This window comes from Papio anubis, chromosome 4, assembly GCF_008728515.1.
Source record: "Papio anubis isolate 15944 chromosome 4, Panubis1.0, whole genome shotgun sequence".
Classification (NCBI taxonomy): Eukaryota; Metazoa; Chordata; class Mammalia; order Primates; family Cercopithecidae; genus Papio; species Papio anubis.
Window position 1 is genome coordinate 61,052,100 of NC_044979.1, and position 17,512 is coordinate 61,069,611.

A 17,512-nucleotide genomic window follows, 5' to 3' on the forward strand; every position below is an offset into this window, starting at 1 on the left:
CATTTTAAAAGAGTTCTTTCTCAATATGTCATTCATTTACATGGTCAAAATATCAATGAAAAAAACAAAACTGACTTTTTATAGAAAACAACAAAATGAGAAAGCATTTACTCAAATATGCGAGCTTAGACAGGTTGTCACATTTTAAGAAGAGAACATAGACCTTAGTGGAATATGCAACCAATTATGTCCAATACCTTAAAACTAAATTTCTTCTTCACCCAAAAATGGGATATTGCTTTTGGCTTAGGAGCATTTTTATAAACCTCATATGATAAATATGCTTTTCTTTCTCAAACCCCAAATTTTCATTCATAGCATATACAGTTCATTATTCCCTTATTTCATGAAACAGAAAAGCTCACTTGATCAATTTTAAAAAGAATAAATTTATACAGGGCATCATGAGTTGAAGCAACTAACTCTGCATCTCCTCTGTCAACCAAATTCACCTTTTCAGAACATGACATTAAAATAAATGCCAAACATTCAAAGAGCACTTAATTTATATCACCACATAAAAATATTTTCCACGTCTCAGTTCATCATATTTTCTTATTTAAAAAAAAAAAAAAAAAAAATTGCAATTGGCAGGGCGTGGTGGCTCATGCCTGTAGTCCCAGAACTTTGGGAGGTCAAGGCAGGCAGATCACGAGGTCAGGAGATTGAGACCATCCTGGTTAACACGATGAAACCCTGTCTCTACCAAAAAATACAAAAAACTGGCTGGGCGTGGTGACGGGCGCCTATGGTCCTGGCTGCTTAGGAGGCTGAGGCAGGAGAACGGCGTGAGGCAGGAGAACGGCGTGAGCCCGGGAGGCGGAGCTTGCAGTGAGCCAAGATAGCTTCACTGCACTCCAGCACAGGCGACAGAGTCGGATTCTCAAAAAAAAAAAGAAAAAAAAAAAAATTGCAATTATTCGTTTGTGATTTTTGTTTGGAAGGTTTCAGAATTATTTGGCTCAGAAACAATTTCAACTATAATTTTGAGAAAAATCATATTTTGGAGAAGCAGTCATTCTCTTTCACATCAATTCATTCATAGCTATCTTTTTGCCATTTAGAAATGTATTAAGATATGTGCAGCTATGTTAACTAAATCAGTCTTTCACTAGGAGTTATTCAAATCACTGAGTCACCAAAATATATTCAGAACCAATCTTAACAGGATTGGGATAAAGGACAATTCTTAGGAATAAAAGACGATTCACACTGAATCAACCAAATTCTGTTCTGATGCTTTTACAGACATGAGTTTTACTTAAAACGAATTCTGTGCTAATAGAAAATTAGGGGAGGAAATTTAAAAAAAAAAAAAGTTAAATGCCTTAAGTGGATAAAATTAAAGGAGAAGAGGAAAAAGTCTCAGCTGAATTCCTTCTCCCTTAACCCAGTCTCCTGTTCCTATCCCACTTAGATTTTGTACAGGGAGATTTTCCGGCTTCAACATCAATCGAGGGAGCCACATCCCACTCATTGAACAATTGCTTTGGCAACCTTCTCCATGCTAAGTACTGGAGAAACAAAGATGAATCAAATCTACACCCTGACCACAGGGAGCAAGTGTTCACCCTCCAACTCGTCTGTGGCAAGGAGCTGACCTCTTGTATATGAAAAATATCTCATTATGATTGGATGACATGACCACATAAACTAAAACTTTCCAGTTTTCAAAATAGTTGAGAATTAAGAATTTCAGATAGTCAAGACTTTGCCCCTCTGTTGATCAGTTTGAGCATGTGTGTGTTTCTGTCTTATTACTAAAAATTCCCTCGGTCCCTTCTCCAGAAAGTACTGTTATACCAGTATCATTTAATACTTTAATTAAAACTATGGCATATAAACTAATTACCATAGGCACAAATGACAGAGTAATCTTGTTTCTCTATTATCCTTCAGCCTAAATGTCTTTATGCAAATTATTAAACAACATCATGTTGGAAGGTATTTCACACTCAAACACACAGGTTTTCAGTGGATTTCAAGGCATTATGTGCAGTATGATAGAATAAAGTCAGCAACAGCCTCAAACTAGATTCAGAGGTTAAGCCTTTGGAGAGCTATTTTTCATAATTTAAGCACCACCAGATGACAAGAACAAATTGTTTTGTTTCTGATTTTTTAACCATGCAGTTTAGTTATTTATTATCTCCTTGAAACAAATTGGCCCAAATGGTCCATGCTAATATAATACTGCTGCTTACTGAAATTTAAAACATCCCCTAGCAAGTTGAGAGATAAATTACTTTAGTACCACATTGTCTATTGGGAGTCAAAAATTAAAACTGAGCAAAATAGACCTTTCCATCTTAAAAACGTGCATTGTGAGTGACAGCTCCTTGCATGCCACTTGCCCACAAATGTGGGCCTCTGATGAATAGTTTATGTTAAAAATCTGAGGCAGACATGTAAAACTTCCCCATGGAACTAAGATGTTGCCAGGAAAAAGGCTTAAATATTGCAACTGAAAATTAAGATTTTATAGTCAACAATTAAAATATATGACACATTCAAAATTCAAATAGAGACTAACTTCCTGTCCAATCTACGAATTCTCTTTTCTTGGTTATACTCAGCTCTGCACATGATTCACAGCCTGACAAATTTTGGGCAACTGTCCTGTCTGCTAAAGTCACTTTTACAAAATATTGCAATCTTATTGTCATTTTTATCACTCCTGAGTTCCAAATATGAAGTCAAGTGGTTAAACATTGTAGAGACACTTCATTAAAAATAAGTTACATTAATGATTCATGCCGGCCAACATCTAAATGTTTAACTAAAATCATTTATAACTCAAATTTTCTGGAAATACATTTGTAGCAATTTGACTTACCAACCACTGCTATTTTGTCCATATCAACTGTTGTACATGGGATGAGTTCAATCAACAGCACTGTAACACTGTGTGAATAAAAGAACTTAGGAACATGTATGTGTGTGTGGCTGTGTGTGCGTGTCAGTGGCAAGGAGGGACATGAATGTGAGTGAATCACTTTTAAGACAGTGGTCCAGGAAAAAAGTATTTTTTACCTGTCATTATATTTGTTTGAAGTTTGGAAAACATGAACATATTGAGAAAGCACATAATTTAGAGGATGAAAAGAAAAAATAAAAATGGGCACAGGTCCATCTAGAGATCAGTGTTACCATATAACTGAACTGAAGACGTGATAAACCTGCATTCATATTATGTGACAAGAGACAATAAGATAATTGATTTAAAGTGTTAAGTACAGTGCATGGCATACAATGTATGCCCCATAATTGTTAACTACTTTATATATATGAAAAATATCAGGAATATACATCCATAGAATTTACCTATTAACTTAATACCTACTTATACATGAAGTCATGTAAATTATAATTTTATTTTCTTAGATCAGTTAGGATGCAATGTGTTTATTTAAAGTATTATCTTCAAAGATTCCACATAGCAGAGTGGAGAAGTAATAAAATTACTAATTGTTGTTATGCTTTTTAATCTGATACACCAAATGAGATTATTTATAACAAAGCCTAATGCAAATGGTAATTAATTGGAGTGGAAAGGGCTTATATGCATCCTGTCCACCAAATGTGTTGCTGTGCTCCAGACCTGTGTGATTCCGTACTCTTCCGTATCTACATGTACACCTCCACATATCAATCATCATTCATTACTGCCTACAGAAACTTTCAGCTTGTATTAACCTAAAAGTTTGCTTGTCCATCCCAACATTCAAACTGCCCAATCTTGCTGGAGAAAATTACACACCAGTAAATCAGGAGTTTATATGTTTTCAAAACTGTAACAAACATGTAGCATTGTTTGGTAAAATGTTTTTCTATTCAGAAATCCTACAGCTTTTCAGAAACTGTTTATTCACCCAATCTAATCATGTGATTCTGTCTGGCTAGTAAATCATATCACCCCACTTCTCTGATGACAGAAATTAACAAGTACCTAAATATATTCAATAACTGTATTCCATCTCTCTATTTCTTTGGGAGTAATAGGTCTAGGCATAGTTATAGTCGTACAAGTTGAGCCGGTTACAGCCTGAATCCTTGAGGCTTCCTTCATCTGTTGGCTTCATGGTTACAGGACAAATCATTTAATTTTCTTAAGCTAGTAAGAATTTGGTTTCTAACACAATCGATAGTACTGATACTAATAACATGCTTTCCAAAATATTTTCTTCGAATCTGATTTTCTATTACTAACAGTATTATTTGCTTAAAGTTTAATTTTTATTTGTAGCTTTATGAGAATTTCAGTGTTCTAGAACTAACTCCTAAATCTGTGTCCTGGATGCTAGCCCCTGCTGATTCATTAAGAATTCCATTTCTTCTTCATCCCCTTTTTCTCCCCTGTGTATCCATCTTTTATTTAAACACATTCAGGTAATTTGCAAAATGCAACTAAGAGAATTTGTGGAATAAAAACTCAGATGTGTTCTGGCATGAAATATTTTTCACCTAAAATTTAAAATTCTAGCAGAAGGTTAAGAAAATAAATCAAAGAAGCCAAGTTCAATGTTTCCTTAGCTCCTATATAATACAAACCATTTTAATATTTTTCTAACATTTCTCTAATGAACTAAAGGTCAAAAATCACCTACTGCCAACTTAATATTTTATAAGTCATATACCAGTAATCATTACCATTTTTTAAATGATGGATCATTTTTTACATAAACTCTTCACTAGCCTTTAAAATTAGTTGCATAATAAAAAATCATATAAGTCTACATTTTGATTGTACGCTTGAATATCAGAGTTTTATTTAAAAAGGTTGAAGTAAAATGACTTTGCTAGTGTGATTCAATAATGTATGGATTATATTGAAACATAATCTGTTCCTTCTTTGAATTTTCAGCATTCTTTCATAAGAATAAATAAGCATTGAGCTTTGTACACATACTCAGCCTGATTTAGGTTAGAAACCTAAACACATGTTTTTTGAGACCCTGATTACTAAAGGTAACCCAGTGAGTTAAATATTTTCAGTGTCAACTTTATGTATTGAAAAGCTAAGACTAGCAACAGTTAAACTGAGTCTTCTTATCCCCAATCAAATACTTATACCTCCTGCAGGCAGGACCTACATCTTAGAGACAGTGAATTATGTATATGTATATGTATATATGTATCTATAAAGTACACATATAAATTTTATATATACACACATACACACACATTCTGTATATATATATTATACACACACAATTATATATATACACATACATATATATATACCTATATGTACTAGGTATATATATACACATATATATACCTATATGTATTAGGTAAACTCTAAATAGTTTACCTAATAGTTAATCTTTGAGACACATTCATTAATTTTATCCATTCTTTTAACTTTGTCTTATAATCTACATTAAAATATAAATTTAAAATTATTATTAATTTATTTAGCTTACTGGAAGAACAACAAAACTAGAAAATAATTTTGGCCTTTTGTAAGCTTGCTTCTGTTACTTTTACCACATATCACTTTACATTTCTTCATGAGGTATTTTCAATTGCTTAATTGTAATATTTTAGTCTGCTTATTAAGTTGCCATTATGGTGCCTGTAAATTAAAGTATCACTTCATAAGTTGTCCAGCACATTAACCAATCTACAAGCCAAAGACATCTAAGAGAAGTAGTCACAGTGAAACATAATAGATCCGTGTGTCTTTACCATGTTTAATAACCTAACTGCAAAGATACTCATGTACTACAGCCCAGAGCTGTACTATCATGCTAGTGACACAAATGGAAATATCTCCCTAGAGGAAAGAAACAGTCATGACGTTCACTAAAAGGAACTGCTCATTGCTTCTACATAAGTATATATATATATTAAAGGTAAGAAGATTAAGCTACTACAATTTGAGTAGAGACAATGTTCTATTGTGCATATACTCAATGCTAGCAGTGTCTGGAATGCTGTATGAAGTGCTATTGAAAGGGTTGATAAATGAGTAAATGAACACGACAGGCCTATGAGCAACTATTAGAAATTTGACCAGGTGCTGTGACTCAGTCCTATAATCCCAGCACTCTGGGAGGCCGAGGGGGGCAGATCACCTGAGGTCAGGAGTTCAAGACCAGCCTGGCCATCAAGGTGAAACCCTGTCTCTACTAAAACTACAAAAATTAGTTGGGTGTGGTGGCACACACCTGTAATCCCAGCTACTTGGGAGGCTGAGGCAGGAGAATCACTTGATCCCAGGGGCAGAGGTTGTAGTGAGCCAAGATAGCGCCACTGTACTCCAGCCTGGGTGACAGCAAGACTCCCATATCTACATAAATAAATAAATAAATAAATAAACAAACAAATAAACAAATAGAAAAAAGAAGCTATTAGAAATTCTAATAAAATAACACACACACACACATACCCCTGCACACATACACATAATGCATCACAGTCGAAAAAAAGTATAGAGCTTTACAAAAGCTCAAATAAGTTAAAAGGTAGGCTACTTTCACTCTTATAGGAAATCAAGGAGAAATTCCGAGTAGACTGATTTCAGAGTTCGTTGGCTCTTGAACTTCAAAGGAGATCAATTCCTATTAAACATTAAGAGCTATATCAATTTATTTCTTCATCTGATAAACTTTAATAGGAGTCTGCCTGTAAGCTATTTTGGTGCTCCAAACGATATCAATAAATATATGATTTAAACTCTATGAGAAGAGCAAAGGTAGAATATGAGAAGGTAAATATATTATTTTCCTCAGGCACCAAATCTCCCAGGAACCTCATTCCAGAACTGAACAAACACATTCATAATGCTGTGGAACTGGCTTTAATCTCTTTTAATCTGTAACTCCAATGAAGCTTCAGATATAATCATCTAAAGCATTAAAATTTAATCCTCCAAAATATTTCATTTCTTATGTTTCTTCCTATTGACTCAGACACCCCACAGATCTTCTTGACTCGCGATCAAGGTCAGCAGCACTTGATCATAATATATGATGTCTTAACAAGACAGTTGTTAATCTGTCCAATGGTAATATTAGCCCTTCCTTTCCAGATTAATGACTATCAACTCCAGATTAATATCCAACTAAAACAAAATATGAGGATTAACATTATAGTCAATGAATAACTTAGTTTAAAATAATCTGTTCAGAATCAGAGCCTCGAAGAACATTTGGTTGATAATCACTACATCAATTTCATTCATCTTTCATCGGGCTTACAGGGATATGTAGGATAGGAAAGAAAGGGTAGTACAGGGGCATTTATTATGTGTCATTTATGAAATAAACAGTCACATATATACAGTACTCTTTGCTCATCTCCAGAAGAAACTTCCAAAACGTTCCAGTAAAGGCCTGACACTGCAGATATAGATAATATTCCTATGTTATACAAACTTACAAGGTTTAATTTATGTATCAGGCACAGCAAGAGATTAACAACAATAATCAAATAGAATAATTATTAATTTATGCTGGCATCACTATTCTGTGAAAGTGGTAACAGCTAAAACAAATATATCACTGTTCAGCTTGGATACTGCATTATGTTCCTATAAGGCAATAGACTTAAAAGTAAGGCTTATTAAAGTAGAAAGGAGATTTATAAGTTTCAAAACTAGATGATTTTACATATAAGACAAAAAACTAAGAAGTCTAAATGATGAGGCATAGTCAGAAAAAAAAAAAAAAAGTCAGGATATGAAACAAGGGATGTTCCTCCCTACTAGAAAAAGGAATATGGCCGGGAGCGGTGGCTCAAGCCTGTAATCCCAGCACTTTGGGAGGCTGAGACGGGTGGATCACGAGGTCAGGAGATCGAGATCGAGACCATCCTGGCTAACACGGTGAAACCCCGTCTCTACTAAAAAATACAAAAAAAAAAAAAAAAACTAGCCGGGCGAGGTGGCGGGCGCCTGTAGTCCCGGCTACTTGGGAGGCTGAGGCAAGAGAATGGCGTAAACCCGGGAGACGGAGCTTGCAGTGAGTTGAGATCTGGCCACTGCACTCCAGCCTGGGCGACAGAGCGAGACTTTGTCTCAAAAAAAAAAAAAAAGGAATATTGAGAATTTCCAAAGTTGAGTTGAAAGAGCAAAAGAAAAGCTGAAGGAAAGAGCTAAAAGTGACACATATATGGACTGGCTCCCATTATAGGTAGAAAACAGTGGGAGAGAGAAGGAGGTGTGTTTGGGAGAAATTTGTCACATTTTCTATTGGGAGTCTGGAATAAAGCCTTTCCATTATTAAGTAAAATAAAGGTACATCCAGGAAGTTTTCTTTGCTGCAGAAAACTCCCCAGCACCCCTGCTTCATGTCAAAATCGGATCACCATTTTTTTTTTTTTTTTTTTTTTTTTTTTAGAATGGAGTTTTGCTATTGTCGCCCAGCTGGACTGCAGTGGTGCAATCTTGGCTCACTGCAACCTCCGCCTCCCAGGTTCAAGTGATTCTCCTGCCTCAGCCTCCCAAGCAGCTGGGATTGCAGGCACCCTCCACCACGCCCAGCTAATCTTTTATTTTTAGTAGAGAAAGGGATTCACCATGTTGGCCAGGCTGGTCTCAAACTCCTGACCTCGGGGGATCCACTCACCTCAGCCTTCCAAAATGCTGGGATTACAGGCATGAGCCACTATGCCCGGCCAGATACCCTTCTTAATGCCTCTCATTGAACCTTCTTGTATTTCCCCACTCTATAAATCAGAGAGAAGAGTCACTACACATCACTGGTTTGTTGTATTGACTAAATGGAAAAGTATCTGAGTCAGGGATTGGCTGCACTCCCTGCCTCAGTCTGTGCACTCACCGCACCATAGTGTGATCACCTGCCTGAGCCCTGGGAGATACTACCCCTCAGTCATCTTTGAGCCCATCACAGCTTAGACGCCATTAACTACTAAATAAGCCTGCCTCCCTCATAAGGTCGTTGAATCATCTGACGAATTCTCTTAATATTCTATAGATAAGATGTTCATTGACTGGTTTTTAACACTGTCCTAGGTTTGGTTCCCTAGAAATAGACACTGAGATTAGGATTTGAGCATAGGTAATTTATTTGGGAGGTGATCCCAGGAGACACCAATAGGAGAGTAGAGAAGTGACACACCAAGGCACACAAGCTGTGGTCAAGAGTAGGTGGACAACTGGGGCTGTTTCCCTAGGAACCTTGGGAGGCTATATAGAATTTCACTCAAAACTGTCATTTCCTAAAGTCACGGGAGGCTCGGGCTGTCCGCCCATACCAACTGTCACTAAGAGTGTTCACTCCTGCACATTCTGGCCACCTGAGAAAGCCCTCAAGGCCAAGATGCACAGACACTTAGAGTAGGAAGCTATGAGTATGTGTGTGCCCAGGAGCAGTGTCTCACGCCTGTAATCCCAGCACTTTGGAGGCCGAGGGAGTGGGGAGGATCACAGGAGTCAGGATTGAGATCATCCACAAGCTAACAGGTGAAACCCATCCCACTACTAAAAATACAAAAAAAAAAAAAAAAAAAAAAAAACCTTAGCCAGGTGTGAAGATGGCCGAGCCCACCATGATCCCAGCTACTGGGAAGGCTAGACAGGAGAATAAGCAGGGAGGCGGAGCTTACAGTGAGCCAGGCCGAGATTGCGCCACTAAAACTCAGCCTGGACTCCCAGCAACCTCCGCCTCAAAAAAAAAAAGAAGTTGTCACGTCACATCTGCAGCGTCTACATATACGATATTATTGTGGCCACATGCATTTCTGAGATGTGGGCAGGAACCAACACAGCATCTACAGGCACATGGAGTGTTTAAAATACCTGAGCACATGGTTAAATGCTTAAAGGACTTTAAGCATTGACTAGTTTAGCAATGTGGCTTCCCGAGGCTTTGGTTCCTCCCCTGTGACATGAAGATTCAGTTGACAAATACGGTCTCTAGAATCCTTCCATCTTTAAGGTTTGGTGTTTCCACTAACTGCTTTGCTTTAGATCACATCAAAACAAAACAAAACAAAAAAAAACAACAAAAAACAAACAAACAAACAAAAACACAAACTGGTAGCTGGGTTCATCTACTTTTTTCCCCCAGTAGGCCATTGATTAGTTTGCTTCTCATGTGAGCACCCAACAGAACTTAAAGAGGCATCTCTCTTATTCCGAAAACAAAGCAAAGCTTTCCCTTAAGAAAAAAAAAAAAAATTTGAAACCTCCAGTACATAGTTTTGTAGAAGCATGTAAAACTGTAAAAGGAAAAACCTCTGCATCATTTATTTTTTCTATCTTGAAAGGTCAAGTTAAGGTATATTCATTTATTCTTGAAAAGTAATGACTATGTTCCAAGGATAGATGTTTGCAATAGAAACATCCGCAAACTAATCTAAATCAACCCCTTTACACCTACCAAATACAAGCTGGCAATTTCCCCATTATGACATAAATTACCTGCTATAGATCAATTGCTGCTCTCTTTCATTAATATAATTAAATGACATTCATTTGTATTTAACTAAAGTAGAAATCAATGTTTTTTATAGAGCATAGATTACAGTTTAAATCTGTACTGTTTCTTTGTAAAAAAAAAAAAAAAAATTGTTAACAGTACAAAGAGAGGAAGGCTGTTACAGAAGAAAAAAAAATGAAATAGCTTCAGACATTGTAGAAGCACTTTATAATTGCTTGGAAACAAAAATTTCTAATAGCTTAGGTTTCTTTAGCCTAGTTTTAGTAACTGTATTTAAGTTATATTTCAAATAGCTTTTTAAATTCAAACTGTTCAGTGATTCAGAGATAATCTGTCTTTTTTTAAATTAAAACATGCATAATTGTTAAAATGTTAATTTCCAAAAGCAACAATCCAAAAGATTCTCAACAAATTCAAAAGTCTCTCAACATAGTCCTAAATTGTATACTTTATTTCATCTCTTGTCCAAATTTAAAAGAAAAAAGTAAAAGAGAGGCAAGGAAAGGGAATTCTGTGGATCATGCTTCATTCCTCAGGCATATTTTCATAGTAGTTATTTTAATTTCAAAATGCATAATTGTTTAACAAATGCAACATTTTCTTTTCTTTAGAGTAGTAAATGAAGGTCTATATACATTTCCAAAAAAATTACAGACAAAGTTGTACCAAGGAAAGGCTGAATCATGGCAATACAGATACACTGAATGACAAATTTAAAAATCTACATTCTTTTTCTTGGTGCAATTCTTAGACTGTGGTTGCAAACAAATCAATCTATCCTAAGTTGTTTTGGCTTCTCATTTATCAATTAGGCAAAGAATTCCAAATTCAGAGCAGTATAAATGAAGAAATTTGGATGGTTTTTAAATAAGAAATTGAGGTAAAAAGAAGATAAACTGAATAGCTAAAGAACTAAATAAAACTACTTCAATCATAAGAGGCTGGTGTCACTTCGGTGGAGAGCAAAAATACTGCAGAGAAGCTGAGTCAATTATAGAGTTGTCTACATTTTAAACTGTGATTCCAGATGTGTTATTGAACAAAGGAACACATCAACATACTCATCTTTTGATCATATTAACTTCTTTCTAGCACATAAGAAACTCAGTATGAAAAATATTTTACATTTAAAGAATCAAGCAATTTCAAAGTTAATATTCAGGTGAGAAGAACGAAGAAAATGTATTAGCACCTAATTAACCTTTATAGACACAATTCCCTCTCTACAAAACTAGAAGGAGATGTTTTTTTCCTCCAACGTGTTGCATATTTTTGTCCACTTTCATGGACTGTTTAGTAAAAACATAGCAGATCTAGAAACACATAAGAAGAACAAGTGAACTGAAAGCAGATCAAGTGAGATTACATCTAAGCTTTATATTCCAAAGTTAAATGTATCACGCTATATATTTATAGAGGACAAGCAAAACCTAAAAATGACTAACCAAAGCTTATAAGTGTTAATATAATAATATGCTTTTCATTTATCATAATGTAAATGATACGAAAACCACAGTTATATTAATATAATTGGTCTATTATTATCTAGAAATTGTTTAGAGATTTCTCCCCCCACCAAAAAAAATTAGATCTTAATATACGAAGTTGAGCTCAGGCTAAGAATTTTCTTAAAACCTTGAGAAAAGGTTAATACTTGAGAAAACGTAAAACTTTGAGAAAATATTAACAGTAATAGGTTTATCAGGAAAAATACAGGACATCCAATTAAATTGGATGATAAATTCTTTCTAGTAAAAGTATATTCCAAACTTCTACAAAAGGTATAGTTACTTGAAATTCAAATGTAACTGGGAACCCTGTGTTTTTCTGTACTAAATCTGGCAACTTTCATTTATGAGATAGTACTATATCATTTATACAAATTTTACATTATTTCTGATAAATTTTAAAATTCAATATTATTGCAGAAATTGGGAAGCGGAGAATGCTACATCACTAAATACTAGCTTTGAAATTAAGTCAGGAACATGATCTCAAAGGAGTAACATCAAAATTGCAAACAGCTCCAGCCCTTAGAAAACATAATTACCCAGAAAGGCCAAGGTATATTTCTGTTTTTGAAAACTGGAGTAACTCTTTAGTTAAATGCATTACATGCTTCAATGGTACTTCCAATTTTACATATAGAAGAATTATTGGGCATTGTTCATTTAATTTCTCATTTTGAAACATACTAAGGCAATAAAATGGTTGCAATGGTAATTTAGTAATTTATTAACTTTTGAGAACATTCATAAGAGAAAAACATGGCTATATCTGCCATCCCACTGATCATCTAGGCTGATTTCTGTGACCTGATCAGCCAGGCAGTTATACTCAAAGTAGACTATGCAATCCTTCTAAACTTGCACACTAGATCAAATGAAATTACTTTCAGACAGGCACTATTTTTAATGTCAAAGGTATATGAAAGGCTGAGACCTTGGCAAAACCTGCAAACTCAGCATTTTAAGTGACCCTTAAATAACTGTTTTCCTTTCTGAAGTTTTCTTGCCACCAGTTATTCTGTTGAGATGACCAGGAGCCTAGCTCTCTCAGAAATTAATGAAGAATTAAAACTGAGAAAAAAAATCTGGACACTAAAGGCAAGCTAGTCATATATAAACAAAACAGGAAACTTGAAAGAGCTAGGTGAGAGATTATATATGATTAATAAAATATTTTTAGATCTTATTTCTAATAAGTTTAATCATTACAAACTCAAGTTCAAATTTCCATAAGTAGAAGGCAAATGCTCAATTGCATAATCTAAAGTTGCGCATGGAACCATTTTTCTCCAGTCTTCATTGAAAAGACTCTTGGATCTAAAGTGGTATCTAAAATTGATGAATTATGTAATAGAATCTCTAACTATATAATATAAACTTATTTGTGACAATCATCATGACTACAAATTCCAATGCCTTAAAGCTTTTAACTATAGCTTTGTATGACCACTTCTTGATGTTTAATTGACTAGTCATTGATTTATAACTGGATTATGTATAGGGATATCAAGAAAATTGTTTTGAACAGCTCTGATGAAAAGTTGTCAAATTCCTCCCTCCCTCAACCAAACCTTACCAAGCATCATTGTTCTAAGATATACAAATCTACTCTTAGAGCAAACGATTAAAAAAACACCCATTGAACAGCACAGTTAAAAATAAATATTTCAATGATAATGGTTTTAAAGAGAAACACTTAGCAGGAAGAAAAAAGATAATGTTGCAGAGCTTGTAATCCTGTAATTAAGCATTAAATCTTGTGTTAAGCTTCTTGACAGACTGGGAGAAAAGGAAATCATGATCGCTAGCATGATTCTCTGTATCTGATGAAAAGGATAAATGGGATTTTGCCATGAGCAATAAGCTTCTTCTTATAACCAAAGCCTGTAGAACCATGAAAAACATAATGGATGTAGTTCTCAACAAACAGAAAAAGATTCTTCACATGATGTCTGTGTGTCTCACCCTGCCCCGTATATCTGCATATGTAATGATTATATCTATTTGTATAAAAAGCAGACAATAGTCTAATATCACTTTTAATTTTTAAAATATTTGTCAGCAGAACACTCAAATGCTTCAAGAAGCATGTAAGTTTTGTACATGTACAGAGAACAAAGAACCTGAGATAACTGGTACTCCATTTTCCTTCCATTAGTAGAAAGGTATGGTATGCACTGTTCTCACTCCTAAGCGGGAGTTGAACACATGGACACAGGGAGGGGAACAACACACACCAGGGCCTATTGTGTGGTGGGGGACAAGGGGAGGGAACTTAGAGGACTAGTCAATAGGTGCAGCAAACCGCTATGACACATGTATACCTATGTAAAAATACCTACACGTTCTATACATATATCCCTGAGCTTAAATTTTAAAAAAAGATATGGTATGCACATAAAAAATACATGCTCACATAAATTCTGAAAAAGAGTATTGTGCTGAAATTAAAGAGGTAGAGGCATAAAATTTGATTCAGAAACTGAATGCCATATTCCGTTTTCTCTTCAGACTGTATAAATCTTTGCCTTTTATAAAAAAATGAATACTAGTTGGTCTTTGTAAAATCATTTCTAGTAAAACAAGGTATAAACAATAATGATAATGGGGTATCTATCCATTTATTGATTTAGTATGAAAACTATCTGATATGGTTTGGATCTATGTCCCCACCCAAGTCTCATGTCAAATTGTAATCACCGGTGTTGCAGGTGGGACCTGGTGAGAGCTGACTGGATCATGAGGGAGTTTCTTATGAATGGTTCAGCACCACTTCCTTGGTGCTGTATTCATGACAGTGAGTTCTCAGTAGAACTGGTGTGTAAAGTGTGTGGCACCTCCCTCCTCCCCTTTCTGTCTTGCTCCTGCTCCCACCACAGGAGATGCCTTGCTCCCCCTTGCTTTCTGTCATGATAGTAAGTTTCCTGAGACCTCCCTGGAAAACAGAAACCAAGCAGATGCCAGCATTATGCTTCCTGTACAGCCTATGGAACGATAAGCCAGTTAAACCTATTTTCTTTTTAAATTATCCAGTATCAGGTATTTCTTTATAGCAATGCAAGAACCAACTAATACACTATTTCATACAGTACTCACCACAAATATTAAAAAGATATACATTATTACAATTTGCAGATGAGAAAACTGATGTTCAGGGAGGTAAGCCAATGTCTCAAAGTAAGTACGTACCAAACAAGAAATCTGAATCCAGGTCTATCAACCACAAATGCTCAAGTTACTTCCTCTAGAGCAAATTTATATTTTCATTTACTAATATAACACTACAAACATATCATACATTTTTTGTGTAAATAAATATATTTATAAACAAGCATATTTAACTAGGAGAATAATAAATTCTAAGTCTCTCAACTTCTGTATAAAAAGGTTCTCTCCTGGAGCTTCCCATGTGGTATTTTTTTGCTATTAGCAAACAGAAAATTGGTTCATCAAAGCTAGATTTGACTCTAAAGTGGTCTCTGCTTCCGCAAGTCTCCCTGCTACTAGCCAGCCAAAGCATAAAGCTGATGACATTTTAAAAAAATGACAATCGAAGAGTGAAAAGGTACAGAATATAAGATGTCATCAGCATGAAGAAAGAGTATAAAAATTACTGTCTTAATTACTATTTCGCAAAGAGCAGCTGAAACAGACAACTACAAGTTGAGGAAAAACACAGTCAAGTAATCAGTAAAATAATACTAAGAAATATATTCAGCATGCTAGTCAACGTATTCACTTTGATACTGTTAATAGTTGTACATTGATAATATTAAGTATTTTACTTACCTTCTCATCTAATTCTTGTAACACTCAATTTACTAAAAATTAAAAAGTGGATTTAGAATTACATATGAATTTTTATATCATCATAAGATTTGGTGTTAATGTATAAGATCTAAAATATTTGTACATGAAATGTAATTACATAATACTTAATGGCATACTTTTAAAAAATAATTTTAAATGAAATATGTTGGTATACCATGTGATTAACTTAATTTTCCATGCTTTTACTTTAATTCAGAAAATCTTGCTTTTAAATTTAGTTACAATCAGTGTCATCATGGCTATTTAGTTACTTGTTTTGTTGACTTCTCTTTACTCTAGGTTTCTATTGACTTATGGTATCAGTTATCCCAGGAGGAAGCCCTTTATAACCCAACTGTGGGCCACAAATACAGCTCCAAGGGAGCCTGAAAGCAGTTAAAGTTAAACTACTGCTATAGATCAGTCTTTTCCAAGGGAGAACATGGTAAATCAATCTTGAAGCAACTCAAATAGTTCTCTGTATTATCAACTTTTGCCCTACATTTGCAAATAATATATTGTAAGTCTACTTATTTTTAAAAAAGGAAATTATATATCTTCCCCCTTTTTATTTGCCTGTATATCTTTAAAAGTATATAAGAACTATAATTTTAGTATAATAGTAAATAAACTTATTTTCTTTTAAAAAAGGAGAGATCAATGTGCATAATATCAAGTATAATCAAGCTGTTAAACACTTTTTTAAAATCTTTTTCTTTGTGAAGTGAGATGAACAGGTAAATTGAAATGAAAAGCTGAGTAGATTTATCTTTTTCTTGAGTTAAATATGGTTGAACTTTTTCTCAAAGGCCCCTGTTTATAAATGCATTATTAATCTGTCATGAAAGTTGCTTAAATGTTATAGTTTCCACATTACCAAACTGACTAGTATCAACATAATTAAGTAAATTTCCTATCAAACCACACAATAGATGTTTTATATTCTTTGAAATAAAAATATTTTGATGAATTTAATTTGCTCAACAAGTAGCCTTGAATCGTACATCTTCTAAAGGAATGTAAAGCCGTTGGAGGATGCGGCTCCATGGCTCTCCGAGCCACAGTTAGGAATTATGGTACAATTGCCGACCTTTCTAAATTCACAAAGCTTGCAACACGGCCAAGCAATGCTTTTGTAGCCAGACCTTGGCTTTTCTTGTCATTGCTGTTTTTACTGTGAGTCACAGAGCACGGCTCAAGACAATTTATAATCATCAATGAAATATCCTTGACATTTTCAGAGTACTGTAAAAAGAAACAAAATCAAGTAGGCCATATAAAGCCCCTACACCAGAGAAATCCCATGATCTAAATTTCTACAACATTCTCTTCATGCTTATCTGTGGGCAGTTTGATGAAAATGGTTTATAATGTGATTTTATTGATTTGTGGATCAAAATTATTCATGTCTTCTTCCACCATATCTGTGTATTCCACCATTTCCCATTGCCACCACAAACAAAGACTTGTGAGACAGAAGAAATTTGGGGGATTAAATTCCAGGTTATTAAATTTATGAATCGGAACTTCAGAGAAAATCTGGTAAAAATAGAGACAATTCTGGGAAGCCTCAGGATCAACATCTATGATATTAAAATAACAGAAACACCGATACTCTTTGTCAGGTCATTTCATTTCCCTCCTAGCCAAAGAAGTAGGTTTAAGTCATCTTGAATATATGATCTAGTCATTTTCAGCATAGGATTTTGAAAAAAGAGTTTAGCAATAGGGCCAAACATACACTTTAAATTTATTACAGCTTTCATTCTGTAATCTATCCTCTCC

The 17,512-nt window shown here is 34.7% G+C and overlaps 1 protein-coding gene across 11 annotated transcripts in view; it reads right to left on the reverse strand.

Annotated features, from left to right (window-relative positions):
• The window catches only part of CACNA2D1 (calcium voltage-gated channel auxiliary subunit alpha2delta 1), a 506,034-nt gene that overhangs the window by 200,306 nt on the left and 288,216 nt on the right, over positions 1-17,512 (reverse strand). The window lies entirely within an intron of this gene.